We start from the raw sequence: 20,876 nt of genomic DNA on the forward strand, positions 1-20,876 counted from the left end.
TCCTCCTGCGCTTCCTTTAGTATAGGTAAAAAGTTAAGTCTAAAGAGGTCATTTAGATTAGAAGGGATTTCTATTCCTAGGTAGGTTATACTATGTTTGGCCCATGTGAACGGGAAATTCTTTTTACACAGATCTACAGCTTTTAGGGGGAGTGTAATGTTTAGGGCATTGGATTTAGTGTGATTGATTTTTAAGTTGGACAATAATTTAAAGTGATCTAGGTCCTTTAAGAGGTTAGGTATGGATATGTGGGGCTCTGCGAGGGTTAGAAGCATGTCGTCCGCGAATGCAGCAATTTTATAAGTGTTTTTATGAATATCAATTCCTTTGATGTTCTGATTGGATCTGATTCTGTTTAGGAGTGGCTCAAGAGTTAGAACAAACAGTAGAGGGGATAAGGGGCATCCCTGTCTCGTACCATTTCTTAATTGGAAGGCGTCCGATAGGTGGCCGTTGACACGTACTCTGGCTGTTGGATTGGTGTAAAGTGCAGTGATGTAAGCTTTCATTTGGGGTAGAATGCCTATGTGATCTAGTACTGCGTCAATAAAATCCCAGGCCACTCTATCGAACGCCTTCTCAGCATCTAAAGACAGAAAGAAGCCTTGTTTCTTATTTGAAGTTAACCAGTGGCTAATATTAAGGGCCTTAATTGTGTTGTCGCGACCCTCTCTTCCTGGGATGAAACCCACTTGGTCTAGAGTTATGAGGGAGTTGAGTAAGGGCACTATTCTATTAGCTAAGATCTTGGCATAGATTTTAACATCTACATTAATAAGAGATATGGGCCTATAGTTAGTTACTTGTGAGGTATCCTTACCTTCTTTGGGAATGACTGTAATGTGGGCTTCTAATAATTGTTTTGGAGGTTGGCGTTCAGATTTAAGAGTTTGGAATGTCTTTAGGAATCTTGGCTTCAGGATGTCAATGAACGTTTTGTAGTATTGTAAGGGTAAACCATCTGGTCCTGGCGCTTTGCCTATTTTCATCTCTTTAATTGCTTTGTCAAATTCTGGTCCTGAGATAGGAGCTTCTAGTTCTTGGGCTTTATTTGTGGCAAGCTTAGGTGGGCTGTATTTTTCCAGAAATTCCTGGATCATTTTAGCTCTTTTCTCTGAATTTTGGGGGCATTTTGGGTCTGACGGAAGGTTATAAAGGGAATGGTAATATGCTTCAAACTGGTTGGCGATCTCCTCGTTTGCGGAATATGATTTCCCTTGGTTATCTCTAATTTGATGTATCGTTGAAGAAATTTTTTTGCTTTGAACTGCCTTTGCAAGTAATTTCCCGCTTTTATTACCCTGCTCATAATATATCCTATGTCTCAGTACGTATTGTCTTTTTGTTTTCAAATTTAGTTCCTCTGCGAGAATTGCTCTCCTTTTAGTTAGCTCGTCAAGCGTTGAGATGGCAATATCTCTTTTGTGTGACATTTCTAGCTTGTGGATCTGGTCTATGAGGGATTTTATTTTTAGTTGGCTTTCCCTTTTTAGCTTCGCTATTTTTTTGATGAATTCTCCCCTAATGACGCATTTGTGTGCTTCCCACTGCGTTAGAGAGGAGGTTTCATCATTTTCGTTTCTAGAGAAATAGTCTAGAAGTTTCTCGCGTAGTTCTGATACGTCTGCAGGGTCTTTTAGTACTGTAGTATTTAGTCTCCACGTTTTTGTCACTGTTTTTTTTTCAGGGAAAGTCAGCGAGAGGGTTATAGGATGATGGTCAGATAGTGTCATAGGTTCGATAGTCGAGTTTGTTAGGAAGGTTAGGTCTGGCTGTGATAGGAAGAAGTAGTCTATTCTAGAATATTTTTGATGGGTGTTGGAAAAGTAGGTAAAATCTTTGGTCTGGGGATACAGAGTTCTCCAGGTGTCGTGTAGCATCAGTTCTTTCAGTTGTATTTTGATTTGTTTTAAAGCCCTGTAGGGAAGGCTCGATGTTCCGTTAGAGGTGTCAATGAGGGGGTCTAGTGGGATATTGAAGTCTCCCCCCAAAACTAGAATGCCCGAGGCAAAGGTTGTCAGCAGGTCTTTAATTTTACGAAAGAAGGTTACCTGTCTTGAATTTGGAGCATAAACATTAGCAATTGTCATTGGATGATTTTCAAGTTTACCTTTGATGAATATATACCTACCCCCAGGGTCTAACATGGTGTCTTGTACCTGGAAGGGGGTTCGACGTGAGATTAGTATTGAGACCCCTTTCGTTTTACCTTCTGTGTTTGAGGCATGAAAAGCGGTGGGGTATCTCATGTCGTGGAATTTCGGTATTTTATCTGATTTGAAGTGTGTCTCTTGTATGCATATGAAATTTGCTTTCTGTTTGTGAAATTCGTTAAGGAACTTGGTTCGTTTTTCAGGTATGTTGAGGCCTTTTGCGTTCACAGATAGAAGTTTAATGGATAGTGGTATGCTTTGTTGAGTATTTGAAGTCATGTTTATAGAGTCGGTGTGGGGGCGGGGTAATAATAAAAATAAAAAAAAAAAAAAAAAAAGAAAAAAAAAAAAAAGAAAAAGGAGAAAAAGTTTAGCTAGAGAAAGAAGAGGGGGGGGAGGGTTAAGGGAGGAGACAACTCCGGCAGGTAGGTTCAGACCAGCAGATCTACCTTGGTATATACAGTACCGGATGGGTCAAAGGGTATTCAAGGAAAAAACCCTTTGTGTGGGGTTGTGACTATTATCGTATCTGCTACGGTTTTGGTCACAGTAGTACACAGCCAGAGGAGATTGACTAACTATTCTTCCTTTTACTCTCTCTGTCTTTCTACTCTGTCTGTGAACCAATTGAGTCAGCACTCTGGGACAACTATAAAAAGAAAGCATGCGTATTCACAGGGAAAAATGTTGGTAGGTTGGGCCTGAATATTACTAAAAAATAAGTTTTGAGTTTTGTTTTGAGTCTCCGTGGTTGGCCAGCTTACTTGTATAAATACACCTGTGGGGTAAATTTAGAGCCGGAGGGAAGTTGCCTATAAATCAAGAGGTTCAGGGAGTCAGAGTCATGGATAATATGTGTTAAAGGTATCTGAAGGCAATTATATTTTTGTCCACTAGATGGGAGTGTTGCCCTTCTAATCTATGAGGTGTATGTCAGTTATTTTGAGTTTGAACACTTTTCTCCTATAATTTTTAAACCATTGTAACAACAGTGTAAAGCAATAACCAGTGTAAACAAACATTTTAAAACATTTTAACTTGTTTTTTAACTTGTTCAACTTATGCTGTGCTCCTGAACATCATCTTGAAGAGTTTAACATGTGTATGAGACATTGCTATGATCAAGACCATTCACTATGTGTGATTGACATTCCATATCCTGTGGATCAGGCAGTGACATGTTTCAGTAATTTGGAAGCTTTGTTTTGAGTATTTGAGCATATGAGCCGGTTTAACTCACATTGGTGTCATGGATCACTAGTTTACAGAGTATTTGCATCTTGATCACCGTCATGTCTCACCCAATCATGTATTACAGGTATTGGCAGTCAATTGGTTAGGTAAAAGTATACAAACCAAGAATGTGTAACATAGAATAAAAGAAGAAAAAGGGAGTACAGTTTATCACACGTCTCTGACCACATTCAAATCCGCCATAATCAGAATTAGGCTTTGAGTATGGCCGGAGGTTGAGTTTGCCTATTAAAGTCTTTCTATTAGGAGGATCAAATATGTGTGGGTTGGAGTGGATAACCAACCTTGGAATCTTTATATAAGCGATACTCACAGGTGTCTAGATCTCCTATGGCAAAAGTTGTCGGCTCGGTGTGATGAAGGACTGTCTATCTGGTTGGTTGATAGCAGGTCTGATATCTTTGGGAGATGTAAGTTCAAAATCTCCATGTTGAGGTTCTGTAATATCAGGCTGTGGCGGAAAGAATTAGGTGGTCGAAGGGAGACGTGTGCTGCTCCATCTTTGATTCTAGCGTTCATCTTCTGCTCTTTAGGCTTGGTTTAGGTGTCCATGTGGTCTTGATGATCGGGTCGATCTCTGCGTCTGGGTGGGGAATCTGCTCGTCTGTTGCGTTGAGGCGACGGCGATCTGGGGCGTCGTTCTCTTTGCCTCTGTGTTCTTGGAGTAAGATTGTTGGAGAGTGTGATCCAGGATTCATTCAGCATGAAGGAGTTGTACCATTCAGGGACTTCCGTTCTAGGGATGTTCATGGCTTCACAGAAAGCTCGAAGGTCATCAGGTGTTCGGAGTAATGCCGTGTGACCTCTTGAAGTAGCTGAGAGACAGAACGGAAATTTCCACCTGTATGGAATACCTCTTGATCGCAATTGTTCTGTGATCGGGCGTAGTGCTCTGCGTTGCTGTAGCGTGATGTTTGAGAGGTCTTGATAGAGTTTTATTTCTGTGCCATTGAAGATGACTCTATTTTTCTCTCTGGCTTTTCTCAATATGGCCTCTTTGAGAGGAAAGTTTACCAGGCAACAGATTATGTCTCTAGGGGGATCATTTTCTCTTCCCCTGGATCTTAGGGCTCTGTGGACTCTTTCAAACTCAATCGGAGAATCAGGAGGTCTTTCCAGAATGTCATTAAATATGGTTTCTGCAGTTCTCTCCACAGGAATTTGGTCAGGCATTTCTGGGACTCCTCTAATTCTTATATTGTGTCTTCTTCCGCGGTTATCTAAATCTTCTAAATGGCGTTGTATTTCAATAATGTGGCCAAGATGCATGTCAGCATTTTTTTGTATCTGCTTAATGGCATCTGTCTGGCGGGCTGAGGCCTGTTCCATAGCTCCTGTCCTCACTGCTATGCCCTGGATGTCTGCTCTTATGTCAGTTATGGCTGCAGCAAAGGATGATTTAATATCCATGGCCATTGCCTGCAGATTGGCTTGCAGGTCTGCTAGGCTGAGGGATTGTGCCTGCTGTGCATGCAGAGGTAAGATTGGGGGTGCCATGGTGTTTTGGGCGCTGATCGCGCCGTCCGCGGAGGTGCTGGAGCCGCCGAGCGGCATAGGGGCCTTACTCGAGGCCGCGGCTTTGAGGCCTACTATCTGCGCCGCTCGGAACATCTCCGGGATTACAGGGGAGGATTGCTGACCTTGCTCCATCGGGTCTACGGGTGTTCTGGCGGCCCGATCGCTTGCTTTTCGGCCGTTTAGCGTCTTCTTTTTGCCTGTAGCTTAATTTAGTTGCCCACACGTGCTGGAGGATAGGGATTAGGCGTCCATCACAGTCCGACGCTAGGCCACGCCCCTCCACACCTTCTTACCTTTGCCCTTGGACTATTGGGTACCACTACTTGAGGTACCTGTGCTTTGCGCCTTTTTTACTTGTTTAATGTTTTATGTTCAGAAGCTTGAAGTGCTGCATACACAGACTCCTTCTTACCTTGTCCACAAAAAACTTTCCAGAACTGCTTTTTCTGCAATTTGTTCCTTGCTGTTGCTTTTAATTTTAATTTTAGTAATACTTTTTATCTACTGCACACGCATTTTTATCTGTATGTAATGTATGTTATTTTTACAGTTACCTTTACAATTATCTAAAAAGTGCATTATTTTTTTACCTTGCCCCCCCCCCCCCCTTTTTTCTCCCCTGTTTCATTATTGCATACTAGATTGATTACTCGTCCCCATTTTATCATTATATTTATTCCATCTATTAAGTATGGATCTCCTAAAAGATATAGAGACCCATAGACACAATGTTTTAGAAGATTTATATACCATCTTACCTCCTACCATTTTCTCCAATAACACTAAACTAACTGGTACCACTAGATACAATCTCTGTGGTAAATTTAAACATTTAGAGAGAATTGTCACACACACCAACCAACAATGGTGGGACAAGTTCTTCTTCGAAAAATATATCACTACTAAGATCTCTCCCCGAGGCCTTAGAATTACTAAGGATTGCCCATTTTTAAATGATGCCTCTAGGAAAGAATGGGAAAATATCTCAGAATTCTGTACATCCAAGTGGATGGAAATTCTCATTGATCATAGATTACATCTCTTTGAGAAACTAGGGGCCAGATTCACAAAGGAGATACGAAGGAGTATCTCAGATACTCCGTCGTATCTCTCAGAGTATCTATGCGACTGATTCATAGAATCAGTTACGCATAGATAGCCAGAAGATCCGACAGGTGTAATGGACTTACACTGTCGGATCTTAGGATGCAATACCGCGGCCGCCGCTGGGGGGAGTTCGCGTCGTAAACCAGCGTCGGGTATGAGTTACGGCGATCCACGAAGATTTTTCCCGTCGTTACGTCGTCGCAAGTGTTAGATTTCCGTCGCAAACATAGGGCACCTTTAATATGGTGGAAAAGTACTCCACCATGTTAAAATATGCCCGTCTTTCCCGCGTCGCTTTTGAGTTATTTTAACATTTTTTCTTTTTCCCGGCGTAAGTGTTTTGTTGACGTCGCGATTCACAAAACGTCGGCGCGTCGTAATTTCGCGCAAAGCACGTCGGGAAATTTGCAACGGGAGCATGCGCAGTACGTCCGGCGCGGGAGCGCGCCTAATTTAAATGGTACCCGCCCCATTTGAATTGGACCGCCTTGCGCCGGACGTGTTTACGGTACACCGCCGCAAATTTCCAGGTAAGTGCTTTGCGGATCGGGCACTAAATCTGAAAAATTGCGGCGGTGTAACGTAAACGGGTTACGTTACGCTGCGCCGCGGCTACGTGAATCTGGCCCTTAGACTTGAAGCTAAAACTATAGCAAGTAGTATCATTGACCGGGGAGTCATTGTCCCACTATCTTGGCTTGATGTTCTCAAGAAAAACACCAAGTCAGATGAGGACTTGCTGATCAAAACCAAATAGGGAAAATTCAAAAGAGATCTAGATGACTTTAATTCCAATAGAGTTTTCAATTGGAAATTAAAATATACTCCATCTATCTAAGACACCAGGCCCCCACGTCCTCTCTATCCCCACCACCTGCTCCTTCACATAGACCCACGCACACCACACATTCCCTAAAACCACCCCCTATCTTGCCCCTACCCCTACACCACAACCCTCTCCCCTTAATGGGAATCCTTATCACTAATAGGAACCCTCAGGGGATTCCCTCCAGTGGTTCTGGTTTACTGGCCAACAGGAATCACACAACCAGAACCAAGTCCTTGCTTGCTGACCTTAATACATTTTATAATAGACCCTCCTATGTAGGAAGGAGTCATCAAGCAAACAACAAAAATAATACCTCTGACTCCACACTTGCCTATTCCCAGCCTAATCTTGCCTCCGATCCACACACCCCATGTACAACCAAGAATTCTAGTGAGGAATCTATGGATGTTCAGCCAATGAATGACAATGCTGTCAATACTGTGGCATACCCCAACTCCACACCTGCTGATACTTTTGATTCCCCCCAGACTAACTTCCCTCCCTTACCCCACATTTCCCTCCCCATCAGTACATCCACATGTACACCCCAGGCTTTATGCCCTTCACTAACCATTGACTTAATTTTTTTAGACTTAGGTCCTCCTCGAGCCAACTGGAGAAAAAGAAAACTCACCGGTGAGGCTGCAGAGGAGGACGAAAAAAGTCCAGAAATCAACACACAGAAATACTGCAAACTGTGAAGATTTTTAACTTATCATCTCAGGACCCCCTTATTAACCCCAGACAAGCTGCATTTATTCTGGAGGCCACCAATTTTTGCCTTACTCAGAACTATTTTGACTTTGGCGAGTTCTACCTGCAAATTTAGGGGACCGCCATGGGAGCCAACTTTGCTCCGTCCTATGCCAACCTAGCCATGGGCTATTGGGGAAAAAAACTATATCTCACAAAACAACCCATATGCTGCTAACATTATCTTTTTTGGCCGGTATATCGATGACATCATTGTCATCTGGGATGGGCCCTATGATCTGATTCCCTCATTTGTAGATCACTGTAACCATAACCCCTACAGCCTATCCTTCACCCATGTTCTTGAGTCTTCCAGCCTGGCATTTCTAGACCTAGAATTGGGTCATGCTGGCGAGACCATCACTGCCAAGAGTTACACCAAACCTACAGCTGGCAACTCTTTCCTTCATTATAAGAGTTGCCATTACCCTAAATGGACACAAAACATACCAAAGGGTCAGTTCTGTCGTCTACGGCAGAACTGCACCTTAGATACTGACTACAATACTTTAAGTATTCCCCTTAAAAAGAAATTTGCAAAAAAAAAAATATCCGACAGAATTGGTAGACCAAGCATGCAACTACTACTCAAAAGGCAAACCAGTCAAATAAGATAAAGACAAAATAGACCATGCTATGCGATTTATCACTACCTTTAATTTCCAATACAAAAAAATGGAAAACATACTAAGCACCCATTGGAATATCCTACAACATGACCCGCTTCTCAAAACCATTCTTCCATCAGCACCCAGAATTACTTATCGCAAAGCTCCCAGCCTAAAAAATAAAATCGCCCAGAGCAAACTCAAAAGTAACCAGGGCACCCCCAATCCCACCCTGCTCATATCCCTAGTTGGCATGTTCCAATGCAAAAAAGCCTGCTGCAAAACTTGTCTTTTTGTCCAACATGGCAAACAATCCTTTTGCTCTAAGGGCAGAACTTATCCACTGCACCACTTTTACAATTGTTCATCCAACTTTGTTGTATATGGTCTTACCTGCCCTTGTGGGTTGATTTATGTCGGACAAACTATTTGCTCTCTTAGGCAACATTTCAGGCAACGTTTCGGCCAGCATCGACGACTTATCGAGGGTGGTAAGGATATGCACAGCGTGCCCCGGCATTTTGCCAATCACCATAAAAAATCTACCACTGGTCTTTCAGTCTGGGTCATCGAGCAAATTCCCAATACATTGACAGAGGCTGAACGCTTCAAAAAATGATGTGCCCGTGAGACATTTTGGATTTATTGCCTTGACGTTCTCTCGCCTGGTGGCCTAAACGAAGGGATAGAAATAGTGACTGTATTATAGCAATCTATGAACTAGTCATTACTACTCATAATTGGATTTTATATGGTATTACTGTTTTATCCATCGATTCACTTATTATTTATACATTTTTGTCATTTTATTACTGCATGTCTACATATATATATATATTTATCTCTTGTTTTTATAATGGAGTATATGGTAACCTTAGAGGTAGTATGATCTTAATCCCATTCCCACCATCTAGTTTTCCCTGCATTTATTTTTCTTCATACAACTTAAATTTTAGATGAACCCTTTTACCCAGCAATTTTTCATCATATTTATTTGCTTCATTTGCATTGTGTCTTCTAAATGTTAACTTCCCCCTGAATTTTCATTCATTATTTTTCATTCTGTTATATTTATTCCACTTGCATTGTGTCTGCTTAATGTTCTTTTTTTTCCCCCTAGCTTTGCTGACCTTTTTTTTTTTTTTATCTCCATAATGGCCACGCCCCCTGTCAGCCTATAAATGTCCCACACAGCTCTCACACACTCTATGTTTGAAAAAGAGGTGCGGCCTTTTTTCCATCAATGGCTTGCTAGCTTCGAAACATGTCGCATGTGTGTGATGTCATTGCCGGGCGCCGTGCTGTGATGCTCCTCTAGTCTCACTCTTAATACACGGCCGTGTTTACGTTTCAATCTACAGAGACAGAGTGCACACCAAAGCCACAGCGTGGCTTGCCATAACCACTGACTTTTGTCACTCTCCACTACACCTTTTACCTGGAACCCATATTCTTATCAGATGGACTTTTCCTGATAGACTAAGATATGCCCAAACCTGGATCACTGAAGAAAACCACACTGTGCTCAGCCATCCCACTCCGTTCCTGCATGGATCTGATGTGGTGCCAGCTTTACAGGACTTGCTGTGACTTGCAGTCCCACTTTCATCTCTTCAGCCCAGCAACCGGATTTGAATGCAACTTACCTGTTCTCCATGTGAGTGGATGTTGTTGTTTGTTAAATTATTCTTATGATACATACTCAGAGGCTCCCCTCTTCTTGTTTTTTTCCTAGTATACCGGAACCAGATTTTGGTTTTCTTGGTGGCTGCCAGGGCAGGACTAAGGGTGGTGGGGGCCCCTGGGCTTGAGTGTTGAAGGGGCCCCCTGGAGCAGAGAATTGGGGGGATCGAAGATGTTGAGCGAGGGGGGGATCATAGTTGTTGAGCGAGGGGGGGGTGCGCATTAAAGTTATTGAGCGGGAGGGGCCTCTCACCTGTGCACGGAATGTGTCGGCTCTCTTCCCTTCAGCAGACATCCACACACCACTCCGGGTCCTCCTGGGGGGGGGGGGGGGGTTTGCAGTTGTTCAGTTGTTGCGCGGGGGAGTGCCTCTCACCTGTGCCGACAGCCGGGGTCACAGACTGTCATTAGCCCGGCTGTCGGCTTTCTTCCCTTCAGCAGCCACAGTCCTCCACACACCGCTCCGGTTCCTTCTGCTTCCGTGCTGCCTCCTCTTGCAGTGCGGGAAAATTAACCCTTTCGCGGGACTGCGGGAAGAAGCTGTCTGTGCGGGAAAGTCCCGCAGAATCCGTGCGTGTTGGGAGGTATGTGCAGGGCCGCCATCAGGAATTTTCGGGCCCCTTACACAGCTTAAGGCATGGGCCCCCTGGAGCAGAGAACCAGGGGGGGTGCTGCCGCCTGAAATTGAGAAGCGGGGGGGCTGCCGCAAATTGAGAAGTGGGGGGGCCTTTACAGAAGAAATAAAGAATATATATATATATATATATATATATATATATAAAAAAATGGGGGTGGCCATCCGGGGCCCTGGGGACCTCTGGGCCCTTTAATAAAAAGAAAAAAGAAACCTCTGGGCCCTTTAATAAAAAAAATAAACATTTATAAAAAAATACATAAAAAAGGGAGGTTGCTGTCCGGGGCCCTGGGGACCGCTGGGCCTTTTAATAAAAAATAAAAAAATATAAACAAAAATTAAAAAATAAACATTTCTAAAAAAAAGTAAAAAAAGGGGGGGTTGCCACATGGTGCCCTGGGGACCTCTGAGCCCTTTAATAAAAAAACAAATGTATCAAAAAAAAGGGGGGGGTTGCCATCCGGGGGCCCTGGAGACCTCTGGGCCCTTTAATAATTATATATGTGTATATATATATATATATATATATATATATATATATATATATATATATATATATATATATATATATATATATATATATATATAAAAAAAAAAGGAGGGTTGCCGTCAGGGGCCCTGGGGGCCTCCGGACCCCTAAAAAAAAAATCTAAGGGGGCCACCTATTGGGCGGGGCCCATGGGCTTGAGCCCAGTCAAGCCCAATGGTAAGTCCGGCCCCGGTGGCTGCCCTGACTGATACCCTGCCACATAGTTTAAGGGGGGAAAAATATATGTATATACACGCCTTCTTACCTTTGCCCTTGGACTATTGGGTACCACTACTTGAGGTACCTGTGCTTTGCGCCTTTTTTACTTGTTTAGTCCCCTGTAAATGGGATGCCACAAAAATTTGGTTTTAGACGCGCATTACCCTTGCCATGTCTTTAACCATAGGGCCCTTCTTGTGGAGTTGGCTAGTGCGGATGACCTGGCTGCCATCCGTACCAGTTCTGCTGAGGCATCTGCGATATAGGCTATGCCTCGTAGCAGTGTGGAAAAGGAGGATAGGATTTGCTCCTTCGCAGTTCCTTCCTCAATGTGTGCCTGGATCTGGTTTAGCCAGAACTCCATATTTCTGGCCACCACCGTGACTGCCATTGCTGGCTTCAAACTTCTCTGTGTGCAGTCCCATGATTTCTTTAATAATGAATCCATTCTTTTATCCATTGCTTCAGATAAAATGCCCATATCCTCAAATGCTAGATCCGTGTGCCTTGAAACTTGTGGGAAGGTGGCATCTAGCTTTGGAGTTTTGTTCCATATTGAGGATGGGTCATCTAAAAATGGAAACCGTCTTTTTAAAGCGTTAGAAAAAAAATGTTTTCTTTCCGGTTCCTGCCATTCTTTTTTAATTGCTTCTATTAACACCTCGTGAACTGGAAAATTCTTCTTTTCCTGTTCAATACAAAGAAAACCCCCCCGGGGGGTAAAAAACAAAGAAATGTATCCTTCCGGAGATAAAGATGCCAAAAAGTGGGCCGTGCCGCATAAAAAAAGGGGTTTATTGATACAAATATTTAGCAGTCACATAAATCAGACACTTTGACACCCATCACCAACACTCAATATAAAAATTTAAATAATTAGATAATGTTATCTAAATAGACACGGATTTGGCTGCACAGTGTCCTTGACCTTCATGAATGCTATTTGCCAATCTGCTTTCTGCTTATATGACTTGGCTGCACAGTGTCCTTGACCTTCATGAATGCTATTTTGCCAACCTGCTTTCTGCTTATATGACTTGACCTTCATGAATGCTATACCATGATAGCCCTCTCATACTGAATTGTGTGTTATTGAGCTGTGATATTCAGGTCACAACATCATTCGTCAGCCACAGCGCATAGCTAACTTATCCAATTTTACTCTGATATATGTCCTGTTTGGACTTGATCAGCTTATAGGCTGATCATCCAATCATATGCTGGGTAGTCGGCTGGACAAATTCCAGCTGATTTTTCCAATCTGAGTAATTTGCATGCATGTATCCCGTAGGTAGTCAGTGTCTATTTAGATAACGTTATCTAATTATTTAAATTTTTATATTGGGTGTTGGTGATGGGTGTCAAAGTGTCTGATTTATGTGATTGCTAAATTTTTGTATCAAGAAACCCCTTTTTTGATGCGGCACGACCCACTTGTTGGCATCTTTATCTCCGGGAGGATACATTTCTTTGTTTTTTTACCCCCCCCCCCCCCGGGGGGGTTTTCTTTGTATTGCACTGTGATCTGCCAATGGACACCGCACCTTAATTGGTGAGTCCTCAACTAACAGGGGTTGCTGTGACAGGAATAATATCCTACACAGTTAATTAACATAGTGAGCATAGGACCTGCTTCCCCCCCCCTTTTTTTCTTCTTTTCCTGTTCTCCTAATCCCTTATACATCTGGTCATGTAGGGATAGAGTATTTTCCCCTCCTGTCTTTCAGGACAGCCCACAATTGAGAGATACTCCTCCTCTTCCTCTAGGAAACACTGCGCCAGCCCATAAATTTCTCACTCCCCCTGCCAGACCTCAGTATTAGTGTTTCCTCCGGTGGGGAGACACTGTGCATGGGAACCTAGGCCAATTCAGGCAGAGGACTGAGGCCATTCTTTTACCTTAAAGGAAGCAGAGGCTTCCAGGTGAATCCTGGTGCGGTGCAGGCTCACCATTAGCCACCCCATCCACGCCGAGCGCGGCTGCTGGTTGCGGGGGACCCCTATCTCGTCCAGCGGGGCGTAGCGAGGGAGACATCAGGGCTCGCCCTGTACTACAGGCCGCAGAAAATTTTTTGAACCGAGCGGGCTGGACGGCGGGTGACGTCATTTCCGGCGTAGAGCGGATGTCTCCCCTTTGAATCGCGACTTCCGGTTCCGGGTCGCGGTGCTGATAGGAGGTCCGGGCGGACGCTGGAGGGAGTCGGATCTCGCACAGGCGAAGAGAAGCTCTCAGCAAGCAGCCACCTGCGGTCATGTCGGCAGCATCTCCAGAGCCAGCCCTGACAACTGACGCTACCTCCAGCGAGCCTAAGGTAAGAGTACCCTGGGGAGGGGCGCTCTCTAGCTTAGGTTTGCCTCTCCATGTAGGGTTCAATGCATGGGGAGGCAAGCCCCCTGGGTGGCCAGGGGAGGGGGAGTCCTTAGTCCCAGGGTTTATAGAGGGCTAGGTGCACTCCCAGGGTTGTAACCAGATTTATAATTTTTTAAAACTGTTGTTTTCTGCCCTTTTCTGTGTTTCAGAAGGCCATTGAAAAAACGGGTGGTGGAAGGCATAGCTCAAAGAGGAAGTGTGCCTCCTGTAGGGATATCCTTCCAGAATCATGGACTAAGGTCCTGTGTAGGGATTGCATTCAATCCTTAGTCAGGGAAAATGAATTAGAACAGGAGTCAGGACTTGCAGCCTCTGTTAAAGAGCTGTCATCCACTTTCTCCTCATTCAAATCTCTGTTTGAGAGGTTACAGCCTCTGGCTGTCCCCACCCAGGTTACAACCCAGCCACAGGCTCAGGGTCCTGCTCCTGTCATACCCATTGCAGCAGCTATGGCAGATGTTTCCGCAAGCCCTTCCCAAGAGGAACCGGTTCTTCCGGATAGTGCCACCTCTGATTCTCAAGAGGGGTCAGATGGAGAGGACCAGGACGGGGAGTCCAGGAAGCCCTCTAGGTACAAATTGTCGCTGGATGAGGTAGAGGACCTCTTAGGGGCAGTTTACACAACCCTTGGTATCCAAACCGACAAGAAGCCTCTTACCCTCCATGATCGAATGTACAGAGGTCTGGAGGAGCAAGAGAAAAAGGTCTTCCCAGTACATGATATACTGGTAGAGACCATTAAGAAGGAGTGGCAGGATCCTGAAAGGAAACCCTTTTTTTCCAGATCCCTAAAGAGGAGATTTCCCTTCTCAGAGGATCCTTCGTCTGTTTGGAACAAAAGCCCCAAATTAGACGCCGCCTTCTCCCAAGTGTCCAGGAACACGGATTTAGCGTTTGAGGACATGGGGGTTTTGTCCGATGTTATGGACAAGAGAATGGATTCCCTATTAAAGAAATGTTGGGACTCTACTATAGGGAATCTTAAACCAGAACTTGCCGTCACGGTAATGGCCCGCAATCTAGAGCATTGGCTCTCTAAGATTCAGGAGCACATTGAAGCTGGTACGGATAAGGAAACTATTTTAGCTTCCTTCCCTACTATCCTGCAAGGAGTCGCTTATATAGCGGATGCCTCAGCGGAGTCAGTCCGCATGTCAGCCAGGTCGGCTGCTCTGGCTAACACGGCCAGAAGGGCCCTCTGGCTCAAGACTTGGACTGGCGACAGCGCCTCTAAATCCAAGTTGTGTGGTATTCCCTTCACAGGTGACCTGCTTTTTGGCCCAGGCCTTGAAGCAGTACTAGACCGCACGGCGGACAAAAAGAAGGCCTTTCCTCCTAAAAGAAAAGTCACAGTACAGGCAGGAAGGGGGTTTCGTCCGCAAAAACAAAAAGGGGCCAAACCGGCAGGCCAAAAGAGGGTTTGGACCCCCAGGGGCAGAGGCAGAGGTGGAGCGATTTTTCATCCTCCTGTCCAGCCCTCTAAGAACCCATGACTCGCTAGTCAGGGTGGGAGGAAGACTGGGGACCTTTCTCCCACAATGGGAATCAATTTCCCCAAACCAGTTTGTCCTGGCGGTCATAAGAGGGGGATACCGACTGGAATTTTCATCGCCTCCCCCCCAGAGATACCTAGTCACCCATCTACCCAGGGACAAGGAGAAATCCGAAGCCTTGTTGGGAGCTCTAAGGGAGCTAGAGGATCAGAGTGTCATCCTCAGAGTTCCAAGGGCAGAGGAAGGAAGGGGATTTTATTCACATATCTTTGTGGTAAAGAAGCCCTCAGGGAAATACAGGTTAATCCTAAACCTAAAACCTCTGAACAGATCCATTTCATACAGGAAGTTCCGCATGGAATCGATTTACACAGTCAGAGCCCTCCTTCCCCTCAATTGTTTCATGGTATCTCTGGACCTCAGAGACGCATACTTGCACGTTCCGATCGCAGAGAGTTCTCAGAAATATCTGCGATTGGCCGTGGACCTAGATGGAACGATTGTACACCTCCAGTTCCAGGCTCTGCCATTCGGGCTATCCTCATCGCCCCGGATTTTTACCAAGATCCTGGCAGAACCCATAGCGTTTCTGCGACTTCAGGGAGTATCCATCATAGCCTATCTGAACGACCTGCTTCTTTTCGCAGCCTCACCAGAGCAGCTATCCAGGGACCTGGAAGTGACCAAGAAGGTTCTAACGGACCTAGGGTGGTTACTGAACCTACAAAAGTCCAGTTTAAATCCATCACAACGGATCACTTACCTGGGGTACCTGCTGGATTCCACTCTCAAGAGTGTTCCTCCCGGTAGAGAAAGTCAAGAAGTTGGACAGAGCAGTGGCTTCCCTCCAAAACAATCAACAGGTGTCACTAAGGTCCCTGATGTCAACGCTAGGTCTGTTGACATCTGCCCTCCCAGCCGTGCAGTGGGCAGGTATTCACTTTCGCCCGCTGCAGGCCTTCCTACTAAGGGTCTGGGATCACAGCCTAGAAGCCCTAGACTCCTTGATTCAAGTACCACTTCAGGTAAAAAGATCCCTCTGGTGGTGGAGAAAGGCCACCAACGTAACCCAAGGACGTCTGTGGATTATCCCGGTGTCTCGGGTGGTAACCACAGACGCAAGCGGCAAGGGCTGGGGAGCACACCTGGGATCCCTTCCAGCGCAGGGTACCTGGGGTCTCCAGGATCTGAAAAGATCTTCCAATTGGAAGGAGCTGAGGGCAGTGGAACTAGCCCTCAGGTTCTTTCAGGAAGAACTCCAGGGGCACCACATTCAGGTGAGATCGGACAATTCATCGGCCGTAGCCTACTTAAACAAGCAGGGCGGCACGAGAAGCGAAAGTTTGTCGGTCCTGACAGCAGAGATTCTGGGCTGGGCCGAGATCCACACCCTCTCCCTTTCGGCGGTCTTTCTGAGGGGAGAAAGAAACGTGACAGCAGACTTCCTCAGTCGAAGACAGCTGAGGGAGGGCGAGTGGACCCTCAACCAGGAGGTCTTTCATCTCCTGAACAAGAGATGGGGAACTCTGGAGGTGGACCTCTTCGCCTCAAGAGAAAATGCGAAGACCCCCTGTTTCTTCTCCCTGAACAAAGGAGAAGGAGCAAGGGGGGTGGATGCCCTGTCCCAAAGCTGGAAGTTCGGAAGATGCTATGCATTCCCACCTCCGGTACTTCTGCCAGCAGTTCTGAGAAAATTCCAATCAGAGCACACCTCTCTAGTCCTGGTAGCTCCTTACTGGCCCAAGAGGGCATGGTTCTCAGTTCTCAAGCAGTTAGCGGCAGAACCACCCTTATTTCTACCTCAACGAGAGGATCTTCTATCACATGGCCCAGTCCTATGCCCACAAGTTCACAGGTGGAGGCTAGCGGCGTGGCTACTGAGGAAGCCATACTAAGATCCAAGGGATTTTCCGAAGGTTTAATTGCCATCCTCCTTAATAGTAGAAAGAAGGAGACCCGCAAAATTTACAAGAAGGTTTGGCTTCGTTTCAACGAATGGTGTGTAAATTGCCCCTGTTCTGTACAGAGCCCCACGGCTGTCTTAGAATTTCTTCAGTGTGGGGCAGATAAGGGTCTTTCAGTTAGCACCCTTAAAGGGCAGGTTTCGGCACTTACGGTGTATTTAGAAAAACCTCTGGCCACCAGTCCCTGGGTAGTCAGGTTCTTTAGAGCACTAACCAGACAGAGACCAGCTCGAGGTCCACCCTTCCCCAGTTGGGACCTATCTCTGGTGTTGCGTACCTTAACGGGTACTCCCTTTGAGCCCTTAGATAATTGTTCTCTAAGGGATTTAACCTTAAAAACAGCTTTTTTGGTTGCAGTGACCACTGCTAGGAGGGTCAGCGAGCTAGAAGCTCTATCGATCAGACCCCCTTTTTGTGTTATTTTCCCGGATCGGGTCGTTTTCAAGACCGATCCAGCCTTTCTTCCTAAAGTGACTTCAAAGTTTCACAGGAGTCAAGATATAGTTTTACCCTCTTTTTGTTCCAACCCTTCGGGGGAAAGGGAATGACGTTTCAGTACGTTAGATGTTAGGAGAAGTATCCTACATTACTTAGAGGTGACTAGACCGTTTAGAAGGTCAGACTCACTATTTGTTTTATTTTCTGGAACCAGGAAGGGATGCAAAGCATCCAGGCGCACTATTGCCAGGTGGCTAAGACTAAGCATTGGGCAAGCATACACTTTGGCTGGTAGGGAAATCCCTACAGGAATAAAAGCACACTCCACTCGAGCGTTGGCAACCTCTCAGGCAGAAAGAGCTGGAGCAACGCCGGAACAGATTTGCAAAGCAGCAACATGGTCCAGCTACACCACCTTTGTTAAACACTACAGGGTGGACCTGGTTTCGGCAGGTGAGCAAGCCTTTGGGCGAAAGGTTTTGCAAGCCATAGTCCCACCCTAGTTAGTAAGTTCTCGATTATCCTCTCAATTGTGGGCTGTCCTGAAAGACGGGAGGGAAAAAATAGAGTTACGTACCGGTAACGTCTTTTCCAGTAGTCTTTCAGGACAGCCCTGGGTACCCACCCGAATAGAGGAAGTCTGATTTCAAGACCAGGACATGATGTTGATATGTAATAGTATGTTATTAACATGTTCTTGTGTCTCCCCAGCTGACCGGAGGTGCTCGTATAAAAACTGAGGTCTGGCAGGGGGAGTGAGAAATTTATGGGCTGGCGCAGTGTTTCCTAGAGGAAGAGGAGGAGTATCTCTCAATTGTGGGCTGTCCTGAAAGACTACTGGAAAAGACGTTACCGGTACGTAACTCTATTTTTTCTCTGTTTGTATACCAAGTAGTGTGGTATAGATGGCTCCCAAGAGGTGATCGACATCCTCTAATGAGAGTTTGTATCGGGATGGCCTCCTGGAATCACCTTCCTGAGCCTCCTCCTCTGACTCTTGAGAGCCAGACACTGTGCTGTCAGGTTCCTCTTCTGCCTTTTCTCTAGGAGTTACTGAAGGGCCCGCACTGGTGGAAGGTATAACTTTTGTTACCTTAACCGATGCCTGCACTGGAGGAGAAGCTGAGTGACGCTGCGGGATCTGAAATCCTTCAAAGAAGGTTTTAAAGGATTCAAAAGTGTTGGATAACTCTAACAGATGATGCTAGCTCACTCTGTTCTGTAGTATGTTCCTGTACTAGTTTTCTAACACAATCACTACATATAGCTTTCCTCCATGAATCTCTGAGTGTGACTTTGCAGGATGGGCACTTCCTCTTTGAGCTGTGAAGAGGCCTATTTTTGTCAGTTTTCTGAAAAGACATAAGGGAACAGACACCCCACAGTTAGTACCGCAATCTTCCCCTGTTCACGGCAGTGCCTTCATGTGGGCTTACCTCACTAGGGGCCCCATGAACCACCCTCTGACACTGCAGGGACTTTGGCTCCCCCCCTCCCTTTTTTCCCTGGGGCGGGTGGAGGGGTGGTGGGTTTAGGATAGGGGAGGTCCACCCTAGGTTCCCCTTACCTTAGAATGGCTGGAGCTGGTCTCTGCTGGAGCAGTTTCTTTCCCCTCTGCCTTTGACATGTCTGTGTCACCAGTGGTGCTTCTGCTGTCTCTACAGCATATGCAGCTCCCTCCAGCCTCTGCCTGGCTCCGTTTTTGTAATTCGCAGCCGGAACCGGATGCCGTGAACCCGGAAGTGCACGTCCCCGTTTGCCAGACATGACGTCACCCGCCGTCGGCTCCGTGCGGTCCCAATACCCGGCGTGGCTGCCTGTTTGAAATCATCTTCCTTCCTTGGGTGGCAAGTCTTCGCCAGGTTAGTAACCTGGCCTGTCCTAGGATGCCTCTGCTCCCTTTCTGGACATGTCTACCTGAGCCTCCCTGGCTCTCCTAGCATGGTTCCTGTGGTGTCTCCCCTCTGGAGGAAACACAAATAACTGAGGAGCCAGCAGGGGAGGAGAAAATTTATAGAAGGCTGGCGCAGTGTTTCCTACAGAGGGGAGGAGCCAAGGTCTCTCAGGTGGCTGTCCTGAAAGACGATTAGGGGGAAATATATATATACTAGCTGAATACCCGGCGTTGCCCGGTCTTCCTATCTTAACCTTTTGGGGAGGAAAATCATAGTAATATAAATATACCTATCTTTTATATAAGGGTGTAGGTAAGGGTTAATTTAACTGTCATATATTTTTATTTGGCATATAAGCAATATGTGTACCAGGTATTATTGAAATATCTCCAGGCGTACAGAAGTTATGTGGGAACATACATTTCCCATTGATTTGCATGTGACTTTAAACAAAAACCCTGACCCTCACAAATGGGGGTAGTTAATTAAGGGATAAATTAACTATCCTATTGTTTAAGTGGACATATAAGTAACATGTGACCAAGTGTTATCGAAATATCTACAGCCGTTTGGAAGTTATGAAGTAACATGTATTTCCCATAGAGTTGAATGGGACTTTAAAGGAAAACCCCGACCATGGCAAATGGGGGTGGGTAAGGGTTAAACCACCTATCCTATGTTTGTTGCTGACATATAAGTAACATGTGTGCCAAGTTTCATGTTAATATCTTTAGCCGTTTGGACGTGATGCTGGAACATGTATTTCCCATAGAGTTGAATGGGACTTTAAAGAAAAACCCCGACCATGGCAAATGGGGGTGGGTAAGGGTTAAACCACCTATCCTATGTTTGTTGCTGACATATAAGTAACATGTGTGCCAAGTTTCATGTTAATATCTTTAGCCGTTTGGACGTGATGCTGGAACATACATACATACACACACTGAGTTTTATATATATAGATAGTGAACTATTTGAAAATGGATGTCGCCAACCAAATTCTAAAAATACCAATTATAGCCAAAATTAATGTGCTACCACATAATACAATATGTGCAGATATGTTAAATACTGTTCATAAAGTGCCAGTGCTTCCAATAACGGTGGATATTATCGAATGTTGGTATCCGAATCGATGGTCTCCCCTCTTGTAGCCCCACTCACCAGAAATATATTTTTCAATCTCAATAACAGGAGTATTCTGATCAAGGATATTCAAATCCAGGAGATGATCCCAGAGGTAATTCCACAGATCTCAGCAAAAGTGAGGGTGATAAAACATGACGAGGGAAAAAAGAGAGAAAAGTACATATGTGAAGTACCACCAGTACAAGCAACACTGCGTGCGCCGTTACCTAAATGTCACAAGACATTTAGGCAAAAACCAGCATCAGTATGTTCCGGGTTCGTGCCAATCTTTTGGAAAAT

This window comes from Rana temporaria, chromosome 4 (assembly GCF_905171775.1).
Source record: "Rana temporaria chromosome 4, aRanTem1.1, whole genome shotgun sequence".
Classification (NCBI taxonomy): Eukaryota; Metazoa; Chordata; class Amphibia; order Anura; family Ranidae; genus Rana; species Rana temporaria.